The sequence below is a fragment of the Symsagittifera roscoffensis genome, chromosome 5 (assembly GCF_963678635.1).
Source record: "Symsagittifera roscoffensis chromosome 5, txSymRosc1.1, whole genome shotgun sequence".
In the NCBI taxonomy this organism is placed as follows: Eukaryota; Metazoa; Xenacoelomorpha; order Acoela; family Convolutidae; genus Symsagittifera; species Symsagittifera roscoffensis.
Window position 1 is genome coordinate 62,777,121 of NC_087066.1, and position 23,901 is coordinate 62,801,021.

A 23,901-nucleotide genomic window follows, 5' to 3' on the forward strand; every position below is an offset into this window, starting at 1 on the left:
TGTGCCGACATAGGGAAACCTCAACAAGAATCCTCATATATTAATGCAAAGCCCTGAATGTTCCGACTGCCCCTTATTTCGTAACTGATAGTTTTTGGGAAAAGAAAGTTTTTGGACAATATCAAGGTGTGAAATGTTGTACGAAACTAATAAGCCAATCTGATTAGGTAGCCTCAATTCAATTTGGAACGATTTTGTTGTGCGGGATAATTCCTCGCCACGCAAAAATAATTCGCGTTACACTCTCAGCAATATGAATAAATTCTTCAGAGCGCGCATAATGTAGTCCAGAACACGGGCAATTTGGCAATTTTCAAACAGCCAAATTTTAACAAAAAATAATGGAGGTAGAGTATCTTTCTATATTCGATCTCAGGAAGTCAATATCTTCAATAGGGTATAAAAAATTTTAGTTGAAAACTATTGTTTCGATCGACGAAAATTGACTGAATAAAAAAACCACACCCAGCATAAATATTCCGTTTTCTTCGAAAGTCGGAATAAAAAATACCAGTTTTGGCCGTGTTGAACACATTTTCAGTTTACTCATTTCCACTGTTGCGCTTCGGTACTGCTGAACGACCCGAAAGTTTTCACAGATTTAGTTTTCATGGCAGACACTTCAGAGTTGGTTGAAAAATAATCAACTAGTCATTGCTGCGGTTGCCGGTTTGTTCATTCTGATCTTAGAGAACTCTGCTCAGTACAACCTTTCTTTCAAAATACAAGTCAATTACTGCAGTCAGCAATAACAGAATTAGCACTCAGGACAATGCTTCAAGAAGTGACCAATAAGTTTTTCTAATAATAGTTTACTAATACCTTGAACTCATTTAGGACGCAGTGCCTTAAAAACAAAAAAGTACATAACTCATGCGAACTTCTAACCATTTGTCCTAGCTAGTTTCCTGAACATGATCCCTTTATTCTGCAGAATTGTCACGAAGCATCTGAGATACAAAAGTGTCGAGAACAGAATCACAACAGACTGAAACAAAATTGATTAAAAAACACTTCATTTTAAAATAAGACTATTCGTACATCAGGGGGAAGCACTGAATGTACTGAGTGCTCTCAATAGTCGATCACATGTTTTTGTGGGTTGAAAAAAAATTACATTTTCAAAAAATTAAAAACATTATTGGTTTATTTAAAAAACTTTTTTCCTTAACTTTCTTGCTTGACAAGCTATGTAAAGTAGCAATTGATATGTTTTGCTGATTGATACGTTATTTTTTAGATAATATGGTTTAAAAAAATCAACAATTTTTCTTTTATTTTGTGTCAATCAGATTATAAATTGTCTATGATCGCTAATATAAGCAGTAGCGGATTTATGTGGGGGGGGGGGGGGCGACGCCTTCTGAGGGATGCGAACCCTCGTAGGCGAAATTTTTGTTTCACTACATGAGATTACCAAGGAAACTGCTATGTGCCATTCAGTCAGAATGATCGGTGATTTTATTAGAATTAAAGGGAATGTACGGTAAATTTAAACTGACGATTAACAACGTTATCTGCAAAAAGAGCCGGAAAGTGAATGGTATAAAAGTTACGAAATTATTTTTAATGTTTCGAATTGGGCATGCATGACAAGTAATAACTGAAATTTTTGCGACAACTGAAACCGCAAAAACCAGAACGACGAATTTCGCTCATCAGATTAAGACGACAGATTTAAGGAAGCAGTTGCGAATCGCAATCAATTAACAGCGGAGAAAATAAACATTCTGGAAAGTAACGATTGTACTGTTAAAATTGTTACTGGACGTATTTCATAGATTGGGAAGGTCGAGAACAAGAAGAGAACTTCTGTCTGGCAGTGAAGAAGACGCTTCTTCAATGAGGAACCAGAAGGGTTCGAAGTTGGACTCAAGAACTGTCAGTTTAGTTAACTTTCTTCTCACTGGACTTGTCCTAAATTTATTTTTTAAAACAAGAAAGTTCAATTTTAGGACATGAGGAGCTAGGAGTGAGGAAAAAATCAAAATACCCGACGGATGGGGTATATTTTTCTCTGACTGTACAAATACAAAAGTAACCTAATAATAATGCAGTAACACTGTTTTTAGACGTAACCTCGTGCTCTGGGGATGCTGAGACCTAGTCATCAGCTCATGAATTTTGCTTGTAACTGAATTATTTTCCATTGTGCGGCCGAGAACATTGAAGTGGCAACAAGTTCGTTGACCCGGTCTTCAAATTGGCTCTGGTAGAGACTGTTAAAGTGTGTAAGACTCTAAATTGACGCTAGCCAATTACCATAGGGTTTAGTTTTACTTTCCGTCGTTATGTACTTTTCAGGCGAATGTAACACGGTTGTTTGTAGACAATTTCTGTTGCAGATTTTTAATCGAGGCCCACATGCCACACGTTCCGAGCTATATGACATGACAATTGATTGGATTAGTTACAGCTGATTTTTTATTGTTTCCAAAATAAGTTTGAATCACTAAATATGTCTAACTAGGAAAATTGTACTATCGATTTTATATGTCTATAGAGTAAAAAAAGTTCATTTTAAAAGTAGAAAAAAAATGTGTTAAACAGTATCTGATAATTTTGTTATTTCAGTTTTTTGAAAACTTTTGTTTCCTTGATGATTTTAGGATGATGACCCTGGCAAAGAAGACCAGTATTTGGCTGAACATTTTAATCAGCGTAAATGTTTCAAAAACCTTGGGTGTTTCGATCATCGCGAACAGCACATTTTAATTGTTTGTTTTCTCAGTAAATTACGATTGTTTTAGGTTACGTTTCGAGTCTTACCGACAATTTTTTTCAACGTTCTGTTAGAGATTAGCGTCGTTTAGTCGATCAAAATTATGATTATCTTGCATGATAGTTATCTTGCAACATCTGGCATGAATTTTGCAAGATCTTCTGCAGTTATACATGTTATTTTTTTCAAAAAATTGCAAGATAGCCCTGCTTTATCGACAAGGATACTTTACAACCCTAGTCCTTCTTCATGCCCTATTGTTGTTACAGCATTGAAAAACAAACCGATGGATAATTTTTTGTATTTTGAACGAATGTTTTTGTCAAACTGCTATGTATGATCAGTTCTAGAGTCCGATTGGACTGGCACGCTAACTCAATAACTATTCAAGGTTTCAAAGATAACTGATTTCAAAACTATGATTAAATGAATGTTCAGGCTCACCGATGCAATTTGTTCATACGGTTTTTCAAGGCCATATGTTCGGCCGTTAAATGGTATGCATATATAAAGAAATTTTGGCGACATTCGGTGGCATCAGCTTAAATGGGAATATTTTCTATCTAAACGCATGACTCCTTATCTACGCTTTAGAGTTTTTTAGGCGTTCGACAAAAACACTGGATCTGTAGTCGTGTACCGGAGCAGTTAGGAGTGTTATGTAGTTTGATTTGCAAAATATGGAGCTTTTTGACTCGTAAACTTTTCATATCTGATAGCATCTTAGTTTTACTGAGACCCCAACGTTTTATACATATCTTTGCGTAAATTTTATAGATTAATCCGCAGTATAATTTGTGACAACTATTGTTGCTGGAAATGTTGGCTATTTGTCTACCGCAACTAAAAGGTACGCGTCCAAATTTAGTTCGTCCGGTAAGGGTCTGTGTAGGTCTAATTGTACTTCCTCATTCAGTTCGACAACTGGTTCAATTTGGAAAGATTGTGATTTTCATAACGCTAGCTTATAATTTACCTACCGTGTAGTGTCGACAATTTTATGTTCTGTGCTGTGTCCGCATCTGTTGCTGTTGCTTGATCAGTTAATGCTATCACACTCGCTATTTTTATTTCGTAGCCGACCTTGATTTGCTGTGTGTGTCCCGTCATCATTGGCTGTGCTTCATTTGGCGATGTTTCCTCTGTATACTGTTGCTCCGGTTCGACATTGCTCACGCAGTGCTCGCACTGCTTGTTTAGTTCCAGAGTCAGTTCTGTTTGCGATTGAAAGTCATTCTGGTCATTCTGTTGTTTCTTGGAATAAATTGTAGTTGTTTGGGTCTCTGATTCTGCTTTTGTGTCTCTGTTTGTGTTTACGTTGAGATTTTTTTGTAGTTCGGGCTCTCGGTCATGTCGAGCGAGATATTTGTCTGCCGTTTTCTCACCATTGTGTTCTCCTCATCTTTTCCATCCTTGGAACTTGATGGACTATCCGCGAAGACTTTTTTTGGAAATCCGTGAGTTTTTTTTGTTGTTATCTTTCATGCGTCCAGAATGTTTTGTTAGCGGCTTGATATTGTTGAGTTTAAGGCTGAATTCCATCGTTAGTTAGTTGTCGTCGTTGTTCTTCTGTGCCATCTTGGGTCGGAAAAACTTTCCTCTTTGTCCGATTCTTCTCTAAAGGTCAGCTCTGGGTTTTTCGCTCGTGGCGTTTGGGGTTGCTTGGTGTTGCTTCCCCTCAAGCTCATGCGCTATCGGGAATGAATCCGCCCATGAAGCTTTTTTTTTGTTTCGCCATCTCAATTCTCTTATATGATCAATTAAATATAGAGATGTTGTTTGTTTTGTTTTTGTGGTCAGCCGATTTTTGAGCGTGAGGTTGTTGAAGTGAAAATTTTTTTATCAGATTACCGCTTTCAATGTAATTGGAATGTTCGAAATGCACTTGCATTCGGTGCTTGATTCTGATTGGTAAGCTTTTTGAGAAATTGGTTGTTACTCAATTCAAGGTTGGAGATGAATGAGTTAATTGACGCCCCAACAAATTCTTTGTCGTAATCACAGGGAGAAGCGCTGATCCTACTGGATTTCTGGACATATAGTTTTTCAATCCAATTTTTGTCTCCCCCAAGTGTTTTATGTCAAAGTTGAAGGGAATTAAACTGTCAGCCTGCTTTGGCTAGTCTTTGATCTCTCACTGGCATTTATTGCGCTGAGTAAAGCTTGGTGGTCCAAGATGACGGTTTTTTCCCGTTTAATTGATATTTGAAATGTTTGATTGCCCACAAGACCCCTATTAATTCTAGTTCGTTTACGGTATAATTTTCTTCTAAAAAATTTCGAAACCTCGAGGCATACGCTATTGCTACCCAGCCATCGTCTGTAGGTTGCTCGAGGGCGGCTCCTAAACCAAATAAAGACGTTTACGGTTTTGTACATTTTGATTAGAGTGATAGTTTTCAGTAAATTCAGATTTTTAGTATATTGTGGAATGCGGTTGTGTGCTCGGACCTCCAATCCAAAGTTCTGTGTTTATCTGTGTTTTTAGCAGTGGTTTTAGTGTTGATGCAGTTTTTACAAGATTTGGTTTGTATATTGTGAGGTGATGTCTTGAACCCATGGAACTGCTTAGTTTTTAAATGTTTTTGCACTACGTTTTTGTACTAAGAGCTTTTTACTAAGGTCTGCTTTTATATTCAAAAATTTTTTATCGTCACTACTTATGTCGTATACAAGCCACTCTACTGATTGTATGGTCCACCCTCCAGATTCCACCGCGATCATCAGGTGTCCTTTTGGAATAATTTACATCTCGTTATAAAATAATAGATTTCTTGCTGCGTCCTCCGGTGGAATATATTTGAAGATTGCTGATCGGTTGTTTGTTCAAAGTCTTTGTGCTTTTTTTCGTTTAGAAATGACATTGGGTTGCCTGATTTGGCGATTTTGGCTTTCGTTTTTAGCTTCACTTTATGGCCATTTAAGTTGTCTTCGTGAATATCTATAGAGTTTCGTTTTTAAAACGCTTCCAAAATCGCCAAAACAATGAAGGTGTCTTTGGTATATTTTCTCAGCAGTTTGGGGATACAGGTTCCGCATAATCCATTGGGTCGTTGTTCTTCATATATCCGGTGGCTTCTTCCACATCATCTTCACGTTGGCTTCTATTCGACTCCTGCATGTAGTTAACGTATATTAATCTGCATACTTTAGCAAAATAAACGCTCTCAGCACAGTTTGTGTCGAATTTTTCTTTCGCTGGGCTTAACTGTAGGTGGCTCGCGCCAAATGGTCTGCCTCATTTTTAACACATTCTGTTTTGTTCATTTTGTTGGTTTTGGTTACCCTTGCCTCTGAGTTTCCTCTGGAGAAATGGTTTAGTTTTCTCGAAAATCCCGGACTTCTGATTGTTTTGATGGCTGTGTATACCCCATTTGCGTGGCTGTGAATACCCCATTTGCTCTTGTTTAGTTATTGGCGTTATAGTTGATGATGATCGGAACAGATTTGTTTTTCATTGCTTTGCTATGTTCTATCTTTTTTCTCTTCTAATCGCATATTCATAAGCGTCTTGAGGGATAGAAACTAGAAGCTCGGCGGCTATCCATTCGTTTAAAATATGAGCCATAAACACGTCTCGAACCTACTCAACTTCTCTATCTGCGCAACTAGCGTGTATTGCTAGTTCTACGAAGTTAGCGTTGAATTGCTCCAACGATTTGTGTTTTTGTTGTTTTCGGCACACGAAATTATACCTATCGAACGCTACGATTTTTGTCATAAGGAAAACTTTTTCGACTATACGCACGAGTTCTTTTGTAGTCGCTGATTGGATGTCGAGCCCCGGTCTTTTCGGTTGAAATTTTCGTTGCCCTTCCGCTCCCAGGCATAGGAAAATGTAGCTCCCTACTTTGACATCTGCATCGTCCCACGCATTTTTGTTACATAGGACGCCTTTGTCTCTGGTTTTGATAACGTTGTTTTCTCATGTCACTCTTTTCTCTTGGTTGCGGATATCGCGATTGCGTTTTTGGGGCCCTGTTTTGCTGGTAATTTTAACTTCGTAATTTGATTCAGTTGCTCGACAATTGGAGGTTTTGTTCTAAGTAAACTTTTTAACCCTTATCCCGTCCTCGGCAAACACAGCCATTTTCATCGTGGCCACCTTTTGGACCTTTCTACTGGTGGTTCTGCTGATTCTTTTTACCAGAATGTTGGGATACTCAGCGGGTTCTTGTATCCTGCTGACTGCGCCATATCATATCCGTGTGTATGACCTATTCTAGAAACTGCACGGATTGGAATGCTAATTATATAACTGTTCAAGATTGAAAAAGTAGCTGAACCCAATACTGTGTTCTGATTGTTTGAGCATTTATGCTCACCAATACGGTTTGTCCATATCGATCAAGGCCAAATGGTTGGCCGTTAAGTGTTATAATTAGATAAATAAATACATCATGAGGTTAAGCCAATCCGGCCGGATGACAGTATTGATCGAATGACATCCATGTATGACGTGTTTTGACAATAAACAAATATTTTATTTTTGATTTCAGACTGATGTATCTCTATGCATCACAGTTCATATTCTTCGAGATTTTCACTTGAATTCGACCTGAGTTTTTTTTTTAAAAATACCATATTGATGTAAATTTTCAGAGTTTTTAGATTGCTTCAAATTTTTGAAAACCGAACTGAAGTCGTTCCGGCTTAAATTCCGCTGCGTTTTGTCCTAAAATCTTAATGCAGACGTGGTGAAAAAATATTGTAAAAAATGCCTACAGAATGTGAATTTGAATAAGACGACATGACACTAAGACGAAAAAGGTAGAAAGCTATTTAAAAATTTTTATCCATATTATACATATTAATTTTATTTTTATTTCAATTTTATCTGAAGTTAAATGGTTCTCATAAACAAGGCGCGTAACATGAAAAGTTAAGCGGCGAAAATCTTAACACTGTTTCTGTTTGTTCTAATGTTCAATTGTCTTCTGAAAGTCCTGTAGAAATCATAGTCGGCTTAACAGCCGTCGGCTTATATGACAAACACCGCCTGATGAGGTTGCCTTTTCATCACACTCGTGGCTGCAGTAATTTTCAAGAAATAGTTTTCTCTCCTAGAAATTATTTCATTATTTTAACTCTGTTTACCTGCAATAAGTAGATATCTGAGAGTCTGCTATAGAAAGAAGACCATTCCCAGGGATCCTGAATTTGATCAATAATTTCAGTTTTGGCCGTCAAGTATAATTGAACATAAGGTGAATCAAACACTTCAGCTCCAATATAAAACAGAGAAAACACCATGATAGTTTCTATCCTTCTACCGTCCCTGAATGCTTCACTATCCTTGAATAGGCTCTCTTTTGCTATTTCTCCTAAAGCAAAAAGGGGATTCATTACTAGGGGCCAAAAATTCGCATATGAATTTTATTGATTTATTTTTTATTAAGGGTGGTTATTCTTTGATATGTGGGTGGAAATAGTTCGAGGTTATTTCAAGGATTTACTTGAATTGCTCGTTTATAGCACCGAATTTTGACACGGTATTCTCGAGGTAAAGAGAATATAATGAATTAAGGGTCCAAAAAACCAAATTTGACGACGAAATTGACCTAAAATTGACATTTAAAAACGCTAAAAACAACGATGACGACAATCATAACAAATATTAATTGGCCAAGTTCAGCGAATATCAAAGTTGCACCGAATATCATTCCGCGACCGAACATTCATAGTCTGGATATGGTTTTTACACAAAATCTAAAAGTATCGCATTATAGTCAAATCAATCTGCAAAATATTCGCGATAGTCTAGGCATGAAGTCACGACAGTCTGGCTAATAGTCGCAAATGTCTGCAGATGAAGTCTGGGACAGTCTGGAAGTTAGTGTAAAAAGCAAGTTCAAGTTTTAGCAAAGAAAATTCGCGACAGCCGCGGTTAAATTTTTTTGGTTGCTCTAGTCGTAGCCAAGGATTATCCGGTCGCGAACGTCGCAAACATGTCTATTTGATCTACAGAGTTTAAGTTTGGAATACTCAATTACGATCGCCCAAACTTCGTTGCGTTTGTCTGGAAATACCAAAGTTAGGTCGCAATAGTCTTCACAAAAAGCCATAACTCGGCCCGAGTAAAATTGATAACAAAAACATAAAAGTCTTAAAATAGTCATCCCGAGTTTGGGGTACACATTGGTATAAATTCAAAGTTTGTCTCAAATCTTAATTGCCCAATTGCAGCGCAACATTCTAAGGCTAAAAGAATTTTATCCATTTTGAAGTAAAACCTGGAAATGGGAGGGACTTGAAAACGGTACGGTACGTTTTCTGGATCAACCTAAGAATCTCACCCTATAGTATCTATCAAGAAATCTTCACCTCTCTGATTAAGAACAGTTAAGTGGCACTGAACATTTCTATTGGGAATTCTAATTTTTCTGAATTCTGATTGGTCAAAAGTTCAACTAACTTAACCTACTTAACAATCGATGAGGTATATCTAACTATTATTACCATGTCTCATTTTACTCTGATTGACTTTTTTCCATAAATGTCCGAGAACAAGTTCCAATTTCATGCCCCAGTAGCACACGTAAAGTTTCAACAAAAAAATATTTATGTGCATTATTCGATGTCTAAAAAATGAAAACTTAGCTGTATTTGCATCCTGTACCGAGCTCCCATAGATCATAATCATTTATCTCGTCACTTTTTAGTCAGTCAGTAAAATTGCACAAAAATCTATTATATGCCATTAAAATTTTAACATTTTTAAGTGATTATAACCAATTTCAATTTTTATAGTCGGTTATAATAATTTTTTTTTGTAAAATCATTTTTAAATTTGCTTGCTTGATTTAAAATTTACCGATTAGTTTAGCTGCCGTTTATTAAGTTCCATTAGATTTTACATTTCATCCTACTATAATTTTTCATAATTGATTTATTTTTAGTTTTTTATCTGATGGCGATTAAAAGCTCGCCCTCCCTATCCCCCATCTAATCCTGCTAAATGTGGCAATTAGGTGCGGATCTAGAAAGTTCATTGACGGGGGCAGATTTTCAAGACTTTTTAGGTCAATCGAATTGATTTTCTCAGATCCCATAAAACACCACAAAATCATAATAATAATCATAATAAATTGTTTCTGAACCAATTATCTACACAAAATTTAAGATCAATTACTTATGATTGATATAGGTTTGAGAGCGCATCCTAAAGTATTCAAACGAAATCTGCCGAGGGACGCCTCAGAAAGCAGAGCAGTTTGAAGTAATTCTCAACTCTTATAGTTGAAACTATACTTTTTTTGGAAATTTTAGAAGTTTTTTTACCTGAAAAAAATGACCCATGCCTCTAGAAAACAGCACTTCAATTAGCCTAATAATCCTAGTTTAAATCTACAAAATATATCAGAAAAAGAACAAACAACCCAAAATATAATTGTCAAGAAAATTATGATGAAAATGGTCCAAAATGCCCTTTGAAAGATTATTGATAAAATCCGGATAACTTTTAAAAACTGAATTCAATTATTTAAGGATAGACCTAATCCGTAAACTTAAAGATTGCAAACAAAAATCGTATTTTGAAAAAACAGGAATAAACGACAATTTAAGATATTTTGAAAGGGTCGATAAGCTAACAATTAATGCCGTACATTAGTACTAAAGGGGAGCATTTGAATGGTTAGACCAACTCATGAGGAAGGGGATACACCCATGAGGAAGGTTATGAAAAAAGTTCTGACACTTTTTGGAAGCTTCTGGCACTCGCCGTTTTCTTTTTCAGCATAAAACGCCATGAAAAACCGGAAAAGTATTCAGGAAACAATATGCAAGGTTTTACAGCATTGCTCACCAAGTGAAACACAAAGCGCTTGCTCCGATAGTTTCAATTTGACTTTCCAAAATTTGATTTTACAATCACACTCCTCAGTTTGAAATTAATTAAAATACAGTTGACTGAGATTGCAATTGAGTGGGACAGTACAACAGTGTCGAAGTACAACAGCGCCGAAAATGAAAACCTTGTTCAACAGTGCCGAAAATGAAAACTTTGTTCAACAGTGCCGAAAATTTGAATAAATTTTAACATATTAAGTGCGGCAATCAAAAATTAAACAGCGATCGTTTACAATCTTAAATAAAACTTTTAAGATTTTGAGCGAGAAAATTTGCAATTTAGACGTTTTGGCGCCAAAATAATTGTTTAATTTGCAGTTGCAGACATATTGGCGCCAAAATTGGAGTGATTTTCTTTGATAATTGGCGTCAGTAATTTCCCGCTCTTTAGAAAATGCGTGTAAATTATTCTGAACTTTTCCGGTCTTTTTCGGCACTGTTGTACTTCGGCACTGTTGAACTCGCCCAATTGAGTCAAGGTTGAATTCCTCATATATGAGGGATCGAATGATGGAACACTAAAAATAGCTTATCAGAAATGACTTTTCAATTTAGAAAGCGGAGCGAAATATATGAAATATATGGCGCCAAAATTGGAGTGATTTTCTTTGATAATTGGCGTCAGTAATTTCCCGCTCTTTAGAAAATGCGTGTAAATTATTCTGAACTTTTCCGGTCTTTTTCGGCACTGTTGTACTTCGGCACTGTTGAACTCGCCCAATTGAGTCAAGGTTGAATTCCTCATATATGAGGGATCGAATGATGGAACACTAAAAATAGCTTATCAGAAATGACTTTTCAATTTAGAAAGCGGAGCGAAATATATGAAACGAAAGCCAAAAAGACTGCTCGAATCAGGGCGAAGCCCTGAATGTTCCGACTGCCCATTAAGGTTTATGGAGCAGTAATATCATTAAAAAATTAAAAGTAATTAAACAAAATGAAAATTTTTTTTTTCAAAAATTTGAAATTATTTTATATAAATCATCTCCCCACACGCCATAAAAAGCACAAAAGGATAGATTTCGCTACTTGTAACAAATCAATTATGGCAAATAAGCTTTGTTAAACCAATTTGGAACGATTTCTAATACGGATTAACTCTCCGCTTACGCGTTAATAGCGCGAAATTTATCGCCGGTTAATTGTCCCAAATTGGCCAAAATGGCAATCTTTAAACCCCCATAACTTTACAAAAAATGATCACAAGTGAAATATCTTTTCAAATTTGAGCTCAGAACAACAATACCTTTCGAATGATATTTAAAAAATTCCGTCAAAAATGGCTAGTTAAAAAGTCGAAATTTGTCTGAAGAAAAAAAAACCCACCCCGAGCACAAATATTCCGTTACTTTCGTATCGAAAGTCGGAACAATAAGTTTTTTTAAAAATGTTCAAGCCAATCTCTGAAGGGAGAGAGAAGCGTCAATACTCCCCCAGCCCCCTCCCTTGAATTCGTTTTTTGTGGTAAACGAGGTTTGTCCAAATAGTTTATCCTAATCAATTAGAGACATATCATAGAAATTCATGCAAAATGGCTTCAAAACATTTGCAAAAAAAACAATTTTACATTTTTAAAAAATTAATCGATTATAATCCTTTATATTAGAAATTTTGCGTTCAAACTTAATTAATGTATTGGATTATCTTGACAGAAAAAAATCAATTTCAATGCAAAAAATAAAACATTGAAATCATTTGAAAAAGATTATAGTGGACTACTATGTATTTTTCTTTGTCAGAAATAGTCGATTATTTCGACAACAAAATTGATTTTGTTGTCTGAATATTACATCCGTAATTGATGATAGTGGACTAGTATGTATCGGAATATCAATATAACTGATTATTATCCATTCAACGCATGGGCGCAATTTAATTTGTTCAATTTAGTGACGCTTGCTCATAACCCAAAAAATGGGGCCTAGCTAAAGCTAGAGGTACCTGTTTGATAATTTTTGATATTAGATTTGGCTGAATATTTTTCGAGAAGCGTCAAAAAGTTTGCAAAAATGCATAAGAAATGAAAACATTGATTTTTTTGAGTGCCATAATGTTTTTGTTTAAAAATTTGTACGTTGCCGTTTATTCCGGGGAGCTTTTCTTAACCTTTTTATAAAATTGAACCCGAAACCCAAAATTTCTAATCTGGGAGGGTAGTTTTTGAGAATATTACAAAAAATTAAATTATTTCAAATTTAATAATGTTTGCTCACAGCCCAATAAATCGGTTTTTTGAACAAAATTTGGAAACAATTTTTTCTAGACCAAAGTTTTTTCTGCAATTTTTCTCACATATACAAAAAAAAATATTATTTTCATTTGAAGACTTAAATTTTAGACTGGTGATTGACAAAGACTTGAAAAAGTGTAAATGTCATCTTAAATCCACAAAAGGTTTTATAACTGCACAGGAGTTCCATGAATAAAAATTGATTAAATTTGAAAATTGTTGTCAACATCTATAAAAGTTAAAAGTATTAATATATAATCAGTTAAGAATGGATGATATTGCCATTATTCAAAAAACCAATAAAATTTAGTGCAAATCAATTTCGTGCAAATCAATTTAGTGCAAGTCAATTTAGTGCAAATCAAATTTCGATTGTATTTCATTTTTGTAGAGAAGGAAAAATAAACTCCAATAAAATCGATTTAATTTCCACTTTTTTGAGATTCGTAGTTTGCACTTCTAAAATAAATTTGGCTTATTCATTTTCAGTTTTAACTTTTTTTCTCGGCATTTTTTGTTTTTCCATTTATGCTACTCAGTTTGGTCGTTTTCAAGCAAGTTTTTTTTAAAATTTGCTTAGAAAATTTTGGCGGGATGGGGGTTTTAATAACACTGGCTGTTATCTATGTATGTCTGTGCGTATATATGTATGTTTGTGTATAACTATTTCTGACAGGAATCGCGCACTAAAAAAATCGAGTTTTTGACCAAAACTTTACAAGAATGGCATTTTTGACCTGTATTTTAATAAATTGACGGTAAAATATCTGTCAAAACGCTTGGTGTCAAGAATTGTAACGCGAGGGGGGAGGGGTGTCTGCGAGTGGGTCTGATGACTATGTAGTTGCGGGGTAAGGGACGAAGGGGGCAAACGTGGGTGGGAGGTAGCGTAAGGTGGCACAGAGCCAAAGGTTGGCGGAGGGGCGGTTGGTCTGGTGGAGGGGCGGTTTGACCGGGCTAAAGGACAAGGAGACAGTTGTTAAGAGAGTAAGGTGGCCAATGGGCAAATTTTGAGGGGGGGAAGTGTGTGAATTCTTTTGATTTGAGAAAAATTAGTTTTAGAAATCGAGTAGGCCATACACATAATAAATGCAGAAAAACTGCATCATTTTGCCGTGAAACAAAATAGTGAAATAAAATCCTTTCTAAGTGATTTAAAATGGATTATATTTAACTTTAGGTTCGATAAAACAATGGATTATAATCAATTTTTCGGTCCGTTCTGTTCTCTGATGAAAACATGGGAATCAATTATTTCGTTAACATTTTAAGCCACAGAAGTCTATTACAATGGATTTCATTTCTTTTTTCGTTGATGAGGGTATAAATTGGCAAACACATTGTGAATAACTTTTTTGAGTAAATAAGTATTCCTAAAATTATTAAGTGCTGCTACTATTTAGTGTTCAAAATTTGATAAAGACCATCCTTCTTCGAGAGTTTTTTGGCATTAAGAAATTTCGAAGAAATCACTTATTGTTATTATGAATAAAAAGGATATATTGCCAAAAACAAAAACAAATCATCGCATTTGTGACATCGATCAGGATTATGGAGGAATAATAAATTGCTAATTTGATGATTTGAAGTTTTTCTAAACCACATTTTTGGGTTCAAGTGTTGCAGACTATGTTAAAACAAAGAAACCCGGGTCGAGTTGCTCCATTTATGTTTTGACTTTTTTGCAAATTACGGTATGTTTCGGCTTTCTCGAAGTTTTTCAAGTTGATTTATTCAATTTTGTTTTTTTTTTACAAATCTGAACTGAAACTGGTGATATGAGACCTGATATTTGAGGAATTCGCGGTAGAAATTACTTTTTCTTGCCGCAGAAATCTTTAGCCCTTCAAAGTTTAATGGTTTCCCTCTTAAATGTCTAGTTTTGCGGTAAGAAAATATCCTCAATTAATTGTTGCTTCAGAGGTTATTTCTGAGCAGACTTTTTTTCGTCGAAATCTAAATAATTATAATTTATCTTGAACAAAAAAATTTGTTTTTCAAATATTCATGCTTGATTTATGTTTCGACTGTGCTCGTCCTTTGTTTCAAGTTTCTTGACAACAATCAGTATGTTTCAACTGTGCTGGACATACTTTTTGACATTTTTTTACCTATGTTTCTATTTTCTTGAGCAAAATTGGGTATTTTTTGACTCTCTCGACAAAAATCTGATCTGTTTCAACTGTGTGGTCGACTTGAAATTGCTTTTCGACGTCGTAATATGAGTCGCATAATTGCACTAGCTCAATTTTCTAAGTCGAAACAAAATTCGAGTACCTCGACCCAGAAAACATCCTTAATTCTATAAACAGATTTGAAGGAAATATACATTATCAAGTTAGTTTCGCAATCAGATATTAAAACATTTGAGATAAAAGTGAATGCATCGGAAATATGCCAAACGCAATTGAGCCCTTAAATATTTTGCGATGAGATTTTGCTCAATAGTATAAAAAGTTTATTCTAGCTATGCTCTTCATCAGAAAATTTTCATCAAATATGTCATTTTGAGAGAAAATCTTGTAATTGTTTTCTTGTTTGGTCCCGTGACAAAAATAGTTTATATTATTGGTCCCGATTTTTCCTAAAATCAAAAGCCAGCATGCAATGGAACCTACGCAATGGAGTTAGGATCCACAATCGTACCCGGTAAGGTTAAGAGATCTGATCTCATAATAACTTAGAGAATTTAAATTGCTTCTGTGAGACCCTAGCCCACATATAATACACAGTCTGTCACATATTATGGTCACAACATTTTTGAGTAATCAAACAAAAAAAACTATTATCAAAAACTTTTCCCGCATTGGAGTTCCATGAATACAAATCAATTATATTTAAATTTCATTGTCAATGACCATAAAAGGGAAAAAAAAACGATTGTAATCAGTTTATAAAACGATTATATATTTTTTAATTTTTTGTGGCAACAAAGCTATTCTTAGTTAATCGTAAACATTTTTGTCAACTTTTTTTGAGATGCAGTTTTCAACGCACATAAAATCTGTTCTACGTTTTCAAATAAAGTTGGTTACTTGTTGTTCAATTTAAATTTTCTGCTCAATTTTAATAGTTTTATTGCTTTTTTTCATGTTACTCAATTAATAGTCATTTTTGTTCTTTTCAACAAATTAAATAAAACATTAGAGTTTTTGGGGGAGGGGCTAAATGGAGGTAGATTAATCCCCTTCCCTTAACCCCCCCCCCCCCCCCTAGCGGTTGCTTTTTTGTCCTCTTACACCCCCACCCTAAACGTTTGCAAACTCGCACCTTTGCCCTCGCCATCCCCCCAGCTGATTCAATCTCCACAACTGAACCAACAACAACCCCTCCAAAGTAACCCCACCTAAAAAAATCAATCACTCCACACACTCACCTGAACCAACTCAACCCAATCTCCCTCCCCCACCTGATACAACCGGATCATGTGGGGTATTGATTCAGGTGGGGGAAGGGTAGTGGGTTCTGGGGGCGGGAGGGGTTGGTTCTTCGGTTCAGGTGGGGGGGGGGGGTGGTTTTTTGGTTCAGGTGGGGGAGGGGTTGGTGAGGGTGGGTTGACGGTGGTTCCGGTAGGATTGGGGTTAGTTCAGGTAGGCGTTGGTTCATGTAGGGGAGGTGCTTCAGCTTTAGGGGATGGTTCATGTTGAGGGGGCTTTTGGTTGGGGCGGGGTTTCTGGTGGGGGCGGGCTCAGGTGGGAGGGATTGGTTCAGGTGGGGTGGCAGAGCGTTTTTGGCTCTGACGGGTGGATTAGTACAGGTGGAGGGGTTTGCCTACGTGCTTATAACCTAATTTTCACTAGTTTTTTAGTCTTAGAGCGTGCTTTGTTTTTAATTCATGTTTTTTATTGTATTTTCAACAGAAGTGGAACAAGGAAAACCAACAAGGAAAAATATTGCATTAGGTTTTTGCGGAACAAAAAGTATATAAATCCATCTTAAATCCAATATAGATGAGCGTAACATGGGATTCGATTATATTGATAACATTTCAAACCACAAAAATTCATCTTAATCATTTTTTTTCTTCATTTTTCTCAAAAACGGGTTTGAAACTCGAAAAGCAGTTCATGTTTTGTTTCAATGAAAAAAAAACGATTTTTTTTGGTTTGAAAAATATTATAATTTTGTTATTTTCAATTCAAGGCAACAAAATCCAAAATTAATTCATTTTAATCCATTGTTTTCCACTTTATTGAGATTAAATTTTCAACGCACATAAAGTCTTTTCTACGTTTTAGGCTAAAGGAGGTTACTTGTCGTTCAATTTATCTTTTTTCTACCTATATTTCTATGAAGACAGTTGTTCAAACCGTCGGGAAAATCTTAAAATAACATTTAAAATCAGGGTTTCTAGAATAATTGGCAACATTTTTCCCATAGTTCGAACAATTCTTTTGTATTCATAAGCTTTTGCAATTTTTAGCAACTGCATAAAATGGGCACCTCTTCAAACTGAACATTTTCGTGAACAATTCTATTTATCATTAGTTATTGCAAGAAGTTGAGCTTGAACAGAAATCAAAAATTCAATCATCTACGGCCAACAAATAAGTTTAAGCAGAAACCGAAACAAGTCTTAAATTAGTTCAAGTTTTAGTTTCTCTTAAAGTTTAAAGGATTTTCTTCGTTTTAAGTAACCTTTTTGCCTAAACAGTTCTATATGAAATGACTTCATTATAAAACAAACGCATAGTTAGCCGCGCTAACAACGCAACTTTGACATTTTTTGTTACTTCTTTGATGTTACTTAATTATTAATCACTTTTGTTTTTTTTTCAACAAATTTATTCAAATCATTAGATTTTTTTCGGGGGGGGGGGGCGGTTACATTGGAGGTGGACTAATTCTCCTTCCGTTACCCCCTAGCGTTTGCCCCTTTGCCGCCTTACACAAACCCCCCCCCCCCTCTTAGCCCTTGACACCTTCCCCCACCCCCCACCCCCCAACATGAACCCCACCTAAACCAACTCAACTCCCCCCCCCCTCAAATGGACCAACCCAATCCAATCCAATCTCCATCCCCCACCTGATACAACCCAAACCCCACCTAATCCAACTCCCCCCCCATGCCCCACCCGAACAGGATCATGTGGGGTGGGGGTTTTGTTTCAAGTAGGGGGGGGGGGGTGGTTCAGGTGGGGTAGGGATAGTTCCGGTAGGATTGTGGGCTGGCTTAGGTGGAGGGAAGATTCTTTTGATGGGGGTTTCTAATTGGGTCTGGGTAATCATTTATGTATGGACGGGTGGCTCAGAAGGTGGGGGTTGGTTCTTCGGTTCAGGTGGGGGGGGGGGGTGGTTTTTTGGTTCAGGTGGGGGAGGGGTTGCTTAATGTGGGGTGGCGGTGGTTCCGGTAGGATTGGGACTGGTTCAGGTGGGGGTTGGTTCATGTAAAGTAGGTGGTCAGGTCGGGGGGGGGGATGGTTTATGTCGATGGGGTTTCTGGTGGGGGCGGGCTCAGATGGGAGGGATTGGTTCAAGTGGGGTGGCCAGTTGATTTCGGCGCGTGGTGGAGGGGTTTATCTCCAGTGATCATTATCATTTTTTCCATGTACTCTTTTGATTTTAGGGCGTGCTTTGTTTTTATTTCATGTTTTCTAATGTATTTTCGAAAAAAGCAAAACACGAAAAAGGAAAAAGTGATTTTAATGATAACCTACTTTTTATATAACCCATTATATCGATTTTCAAATAAAATATAAGGCAATAAGTTTTTGCGGGACTCAAATCGCAAAAGGATTCAAATATATCTCCAATCCAAAATTGTTGTCTGAGCGTAACATAGGAATCGACTGTTTTGCTTTTATTTCAGACCTTAACTAATCTACTTCGTTACAATCAGCAGTAAGCGATCCATTGCGTTACAATCAGAACCTAATGGCCACAAAACGATAACGAACGCAAAAACAAAATGATAAATTGAAAGCAGCTTCAACTCTCTGAAGCTTCAAATCGTTACGAGCAAACAAAGCTCAGGTTAAGTGTTAAATATTTTTTCAATTGAAAGACTTATCCAGTTTTATCAAAACGCTGCAGTTTCTAGCGACCTGGGTTGACCAAAAACGCCTGTCATACAATTTTCATATATGGGAAAACGATATTAATACACGTTTCATGCAACGCCATAGGTATAAAAGCTTGAGAAGTCTAATTAAGATTTTTATGTTGGGAAATTATACGACTGGCATTTTTTTATGAAGCAAAAAAATTGAATTCTTTTAAACTATTTTCTAGACATTTTTGTAGGAGTTGAGTTTTCAAAATCTGAAACCAATTTTTTAAGATGTTAAGTTTGAGTTAGTAAATTTGATATGGTGAGATTTTCAGAGCCCACCTTTCCCATAGTCATCGAGTAGATTAATTATGAAAAAAATTTTCCGGTTCGTATACGTATTGATATAGGGTATACAGTCTGTAATAAAGTATGATACAAGATTTTATTAATTTTCTTAGATATGTTAATAGTTGACAAAATGTTAATATGTTAATAGTTGACACAATTAGATCGCTATCTTAATACTCTGCCGGTTTTTTGGGTTGGAAGTTACAATCTGAACGGTGTCCAATCCTGTTTGATTACCTACCTTGTTTGATTTTTGAAAAAAAAAATTGAATCAGCAGCTTATAAAAAAGCAAACGAGTTGTAGAGTTTCTCAATTTAAACAAATTTCTGGGAGGAAAAAATTTTGGATTCAGTTTGAAAGCCTCTAAGGCAAGTGAAACAAAAGAATTTTTTTCCTATTACGAATGGATTGATAGTCCAGAAAAGCTTGAGTGTGCGGAACGCGCCCCACGTAAAGTCTTCTAGGGTCAGTTGAGAAACAGCGAACCCCTTGAAAACAAATTGGACTAGAACAACAAATTCCCAGCAAAAGATTCTTATGCAATCAATTCCACCAAGGATTGCTTGCAAATATTTCTTTCGATAGAATAAAAATTAAGGTTATTTGAAGCCATGAAGACAAGTTATTCGAAACCATGCAATAATAATCGAGTTTTACCATAATGAAAGAATAGAATTGCTGAAATTGGCTGGCCGCTTCCAACCAAATATAACAAATACCTTCTGACACATTTCAACCAATTGCCAATTTATGTGAAAATGGTGCGGAAATGCGTGAGAAAACTAGAGAAAAGATGATTGGTTAAACGCCAATAGTTTTTAAGCGAAAAGCTGTTGTCGATCAAACTCATAAGAAAATTTCGTCAAACGTGTGGAAGACAATTGTGGAAATGACGCAAGCTAATTTATCCATTCTTCATGTGTCAGAAATACAAATCTGATTTTACACAAGATGGGAATTTGAGTCTGAATTCAAATTATCGAAGACCAAAATAAACAGTACAAGAAACTTGAGACCGTTGGTTTGTACTAATATTAAGATTCTTAATGCTAAATTGAGTTTTTTATACGACCGGATTGCAGAAAAGAAACTGACTCTTTTTATGTTGGTGGCTACTACGATCATTGTATTATAAATGATGCTATGGATTGCTACTATGACTTCTGCTCCAATAAGAAAAACTTCCAACTTTATTGGATCATGATGTTGAGATAAGAGTAAGAAAAAAGAAATGGATTAGTTGAGACGAGAATGAATACGAGAAAAAGACTACAATACTCTAAACGTGGGAGTATGAACAGGAAAACTATTTGAACTTGATTTAATCTTGCCGTGATAAATCTTATTTGCAAAAGAACTTTAACTACTGAAACATTAATGGAAAAAAAACAAAGAAAAAGAATAAAAAAAAATTTATTGCTTATGTCCATTGTAACTTGATAGTTTCCGATAAAACTTCAACCCCGTTTTCAAACTTGTCCGAATTTGAAAATTTTTGACGTCTGCTGGATAAACTTAGGAGAAAACATGAAAAACTATGCCGAACAATTCAAATTTTAACTATTCTGCAACAAATGCTGATTTCTAGCTTCAACTTGGAAAAATGGCTCAATCATCACACCCCTTCTTAGCTTCTATCTGGGACTTGGGCTTTAGATACCATTTAAAGCCTTACACTTCAAGAAAATGTTTCGAAACTTTGTGTAATATGTTATAAATGCTCGACGAGAAAAATACGAGAACCCACTCACTGGATTTATTGCAGAGGCGATGAAACATCTGGGTAACAGTTCATACGGTTACCAAGTCATGGGCACGTATAGACAAACAAAAACCAAAAATCTCGACCATAAGAAAACCAATGAAAACCAAAAGAACAATAAGTGATTGATTGTTGCAAAAAAAATTTGAGCAAAATAGAACTGTTGAAAACAATCATTGAACACAGTGAAAAAACTATTCAAAGACTTTGTTTTCTACAAAATGCTTAGCTCAAAATGTTGGAGTCATACAATAACCTTTTTTCTCTGTTTTGCGACGAATACAAGTTCGAGCAGCTGGAGACGGACACGGACTCTTTGTATCTAGCATTAGCAGAAGAGAAAAAAGACGATTGTAAATACCTGAGAAGAGAACTCATTAGTTTCCAATTTGTCAGAAACTGCAAGAATGGTTTATGGCCGGTTCAACGCAGATGTTTTTCCCGCTTACATCCTGCATACCTATTATCTTTGTGTGCGGAGTATATACAGGTTTTATTGAATAGAAAAAACCTAATTCTGTCTGTATAGAATTGATTATCCTTCGAAAAGTAATTGTAAATAAACCGAATCTATACATAAATTGATCTGTAGACTTTTCTGTAGATAGTCCTTTTTTTCACTGCGGGTTGCTAAATTTTTTAAAAACTACAATTGTTTGTGAATATTGTCTAATCTATTTGAAAAACGCTGTTCTTACAAACAAAATCGGAGTTTGATGCGAAAAATATATGAAAAAGAAAAATTCAAATGGGATCAAACTTTTTCCCAACTGGAGACAGCAACAAAATCTGAAAAGAGAGCAATTATTCGCAGTGAAAAAACGTATGCTTAGATAAACGTTTAGAGCTATGAAAAATTTTGTGCATTATATTTTAAGCGAATAGTGCTTTTCAACGTCTTTTTAATCCTTACAATAGTTAAACGAATTTTTTCTTTTCGGTCGCATCGTGCAAAAATATTTTAATTCGGTTTTTAAGCATAACTGATTAGTGATCATTGTTTTCGACAAACCCTACCTGTTTAAGTTTTTAGATTTTTTTGGCGGAATTGAAAAAAAAGTTTGGAGGAAATGAAAAACTGTTCAATTCATCGACTAACGATTTGAGAAGTTTAAAAAACGTGTTTTTCTTATTACTACCAACAATTTAAGTTTTCGGAAGATTTTTCACCTCTCGGCACATTTGAACACAAACAATTTCAGACATTTTCAAACAATTTTTTTTCTGCACTGTTGGACATTTTTTCAGCACTTTTGTACTTTGGCAAAAGATGTCAAAAATTGCAGCACAAACTATTATTGCTATTTTCGTAATAATAGTAACGGAATACGCAAAAGTAACGGAATACTTGAGATCAGGTTGGTTTTTTTTCTTCAGACAATTTTCGACTTTTTAACTAGGAGTTTTTTATATCATTCAAAAAGTATTGTTGTCCTGAGCTTAAATTCGAAAAGATATTTTACTTGTCATCGTTTTTTGTAAAAATAAGAGGGCTTATAATTATAATATATTTCGCGCTATTACCGCGCAAGCGGAGATTCAATCTGTCTTAGAAATTGTTCGAAATTGATTGAAGGAAGCTTATTTGCCATAAAGGATTTGTTACTAGGAGCAAAAATTATCATTTTGTACTTAATATGGCATGTGGGGGGATGATTTTCATAAAAAATCTCAAATTAAAAAAAAATCATTTTATTTTTCTGACAATTAATTTTTTCATGCTATTATTGCTCCATAGACTTTGAAAGGCAGTCGGAACATTCAGGGCTTGGCGCTGATACGAGCATCCTTTTTTTTTTATTCATTGGGATATGATTTATTGGGAAAAGAAAGAGAAAATTGGTTTTACGAGCAGTTTTGTTTGATTTAAAATGGATCGAACGATACCAAAAGTCTGACAACGATTGTCATTTTGTTAAACAGTCAGTCGAATTTCATTTTTCCTGGTTCCTTACGTGATCATAAAATGGTTTTCGAGCTGAAACATCTGATTATTTAAATATCTTGTTCACTTGAATAAGGAAATGTATTGTACCTTAAACGTGGTATGAAAAAGCGTTTAATCAAAAGAAGAAAAACTTCTGAAGAAACGACGCATAACTGGTTCAAAAAATCCTTCAAAAATCCACTAAAACTGTTTTTCCATTGGGTTAATTCAAAGTGATCTGACTGATGTCCAAATTCCGCTAGTGAAAACTTTTAAAGTTTCAACGATTTGGAAAATATAACCTACCTTTCGATGGAATAAATTCTGAATAAATAACTTCAATCTAATTAATTTCTTCCTTCTCTCGCTGCTATGGTGGATCCTGCGGCAGCCTAAAACAATTATTTAAAAAACTTTTTTTGTAAAAAAAAAACAGCAAGTTCAGATCAAAGCTTCTCTGCGGGGTACGTTGAAATGTTTACAATCAAAGAGTTTTTGCTAAGAACTAGTTTTATGTTATATCATAAAGCTTTAATATATCATAAAACAAGTTTTATCAGCGCTTGGCTGTGAGGTTTTCCATTCACTTTATGGTGTTCAAATGGTATTCGGCTCTGGAGTTTCATGGATACTATCTAAATATATTGGATTTTCTTTGTCAGTCTCTTACAAAGACAAAAATAATCGATTATAATCAATTAAAAATGGGTTATAATTAGTTTTTGTTAAATCAATAGTATCCATTTAATCGATTATAATCAATTATGATGGATTATAATATATTTTTTGTATTTTTTTCCAAAATTATAAACAGTGCAGTATATACAAAGTTTGACAGTTTCTGTAAGCCTAATACATCAGATAAATGGAGTTTCTCATGAACGTTTAATTTCTCATCTTTTTGCTGATCTTTATCTATTGATCCATTTTGCGTCTCTTACCGTCCCACACATCTCCTCCAACCCTGTGTACATCCCCCCGCCGCTGCTTACTCTTCGTTTGCACCCCTATGTATATAACTCGTTTTCGCCTCCACCCCCATTTACACCCTTCTACACACACAAA

At 35.4% G+C, this 23,901-nt stretch overlaps 1 long non-coding RNA gene across 1 annotated transcript; it reads right to left on the reverse strand.

The window, feature by feature from the left end:
* Positions 1 to 920: 920 nt before the first annotated feature.
* On the reverse strand, positions 921 to 23,230 carry LOC134845554 (uncharacterized). Its single transcript, XR_010162753.1, has 3 exons — positions 23,143 to 23,230; positions 7,820 to 8,046; positions 921 to 988 (listed from the first exon to the last, which is right to left on the reverse strand). It is a non-coding gene; the product is annotated as an uncharacterized LOC134845554 (long non-coding RNA).
* Between the last annotated feature and the right edge of the window lie 671 nt (positions 23,231 to 23,901).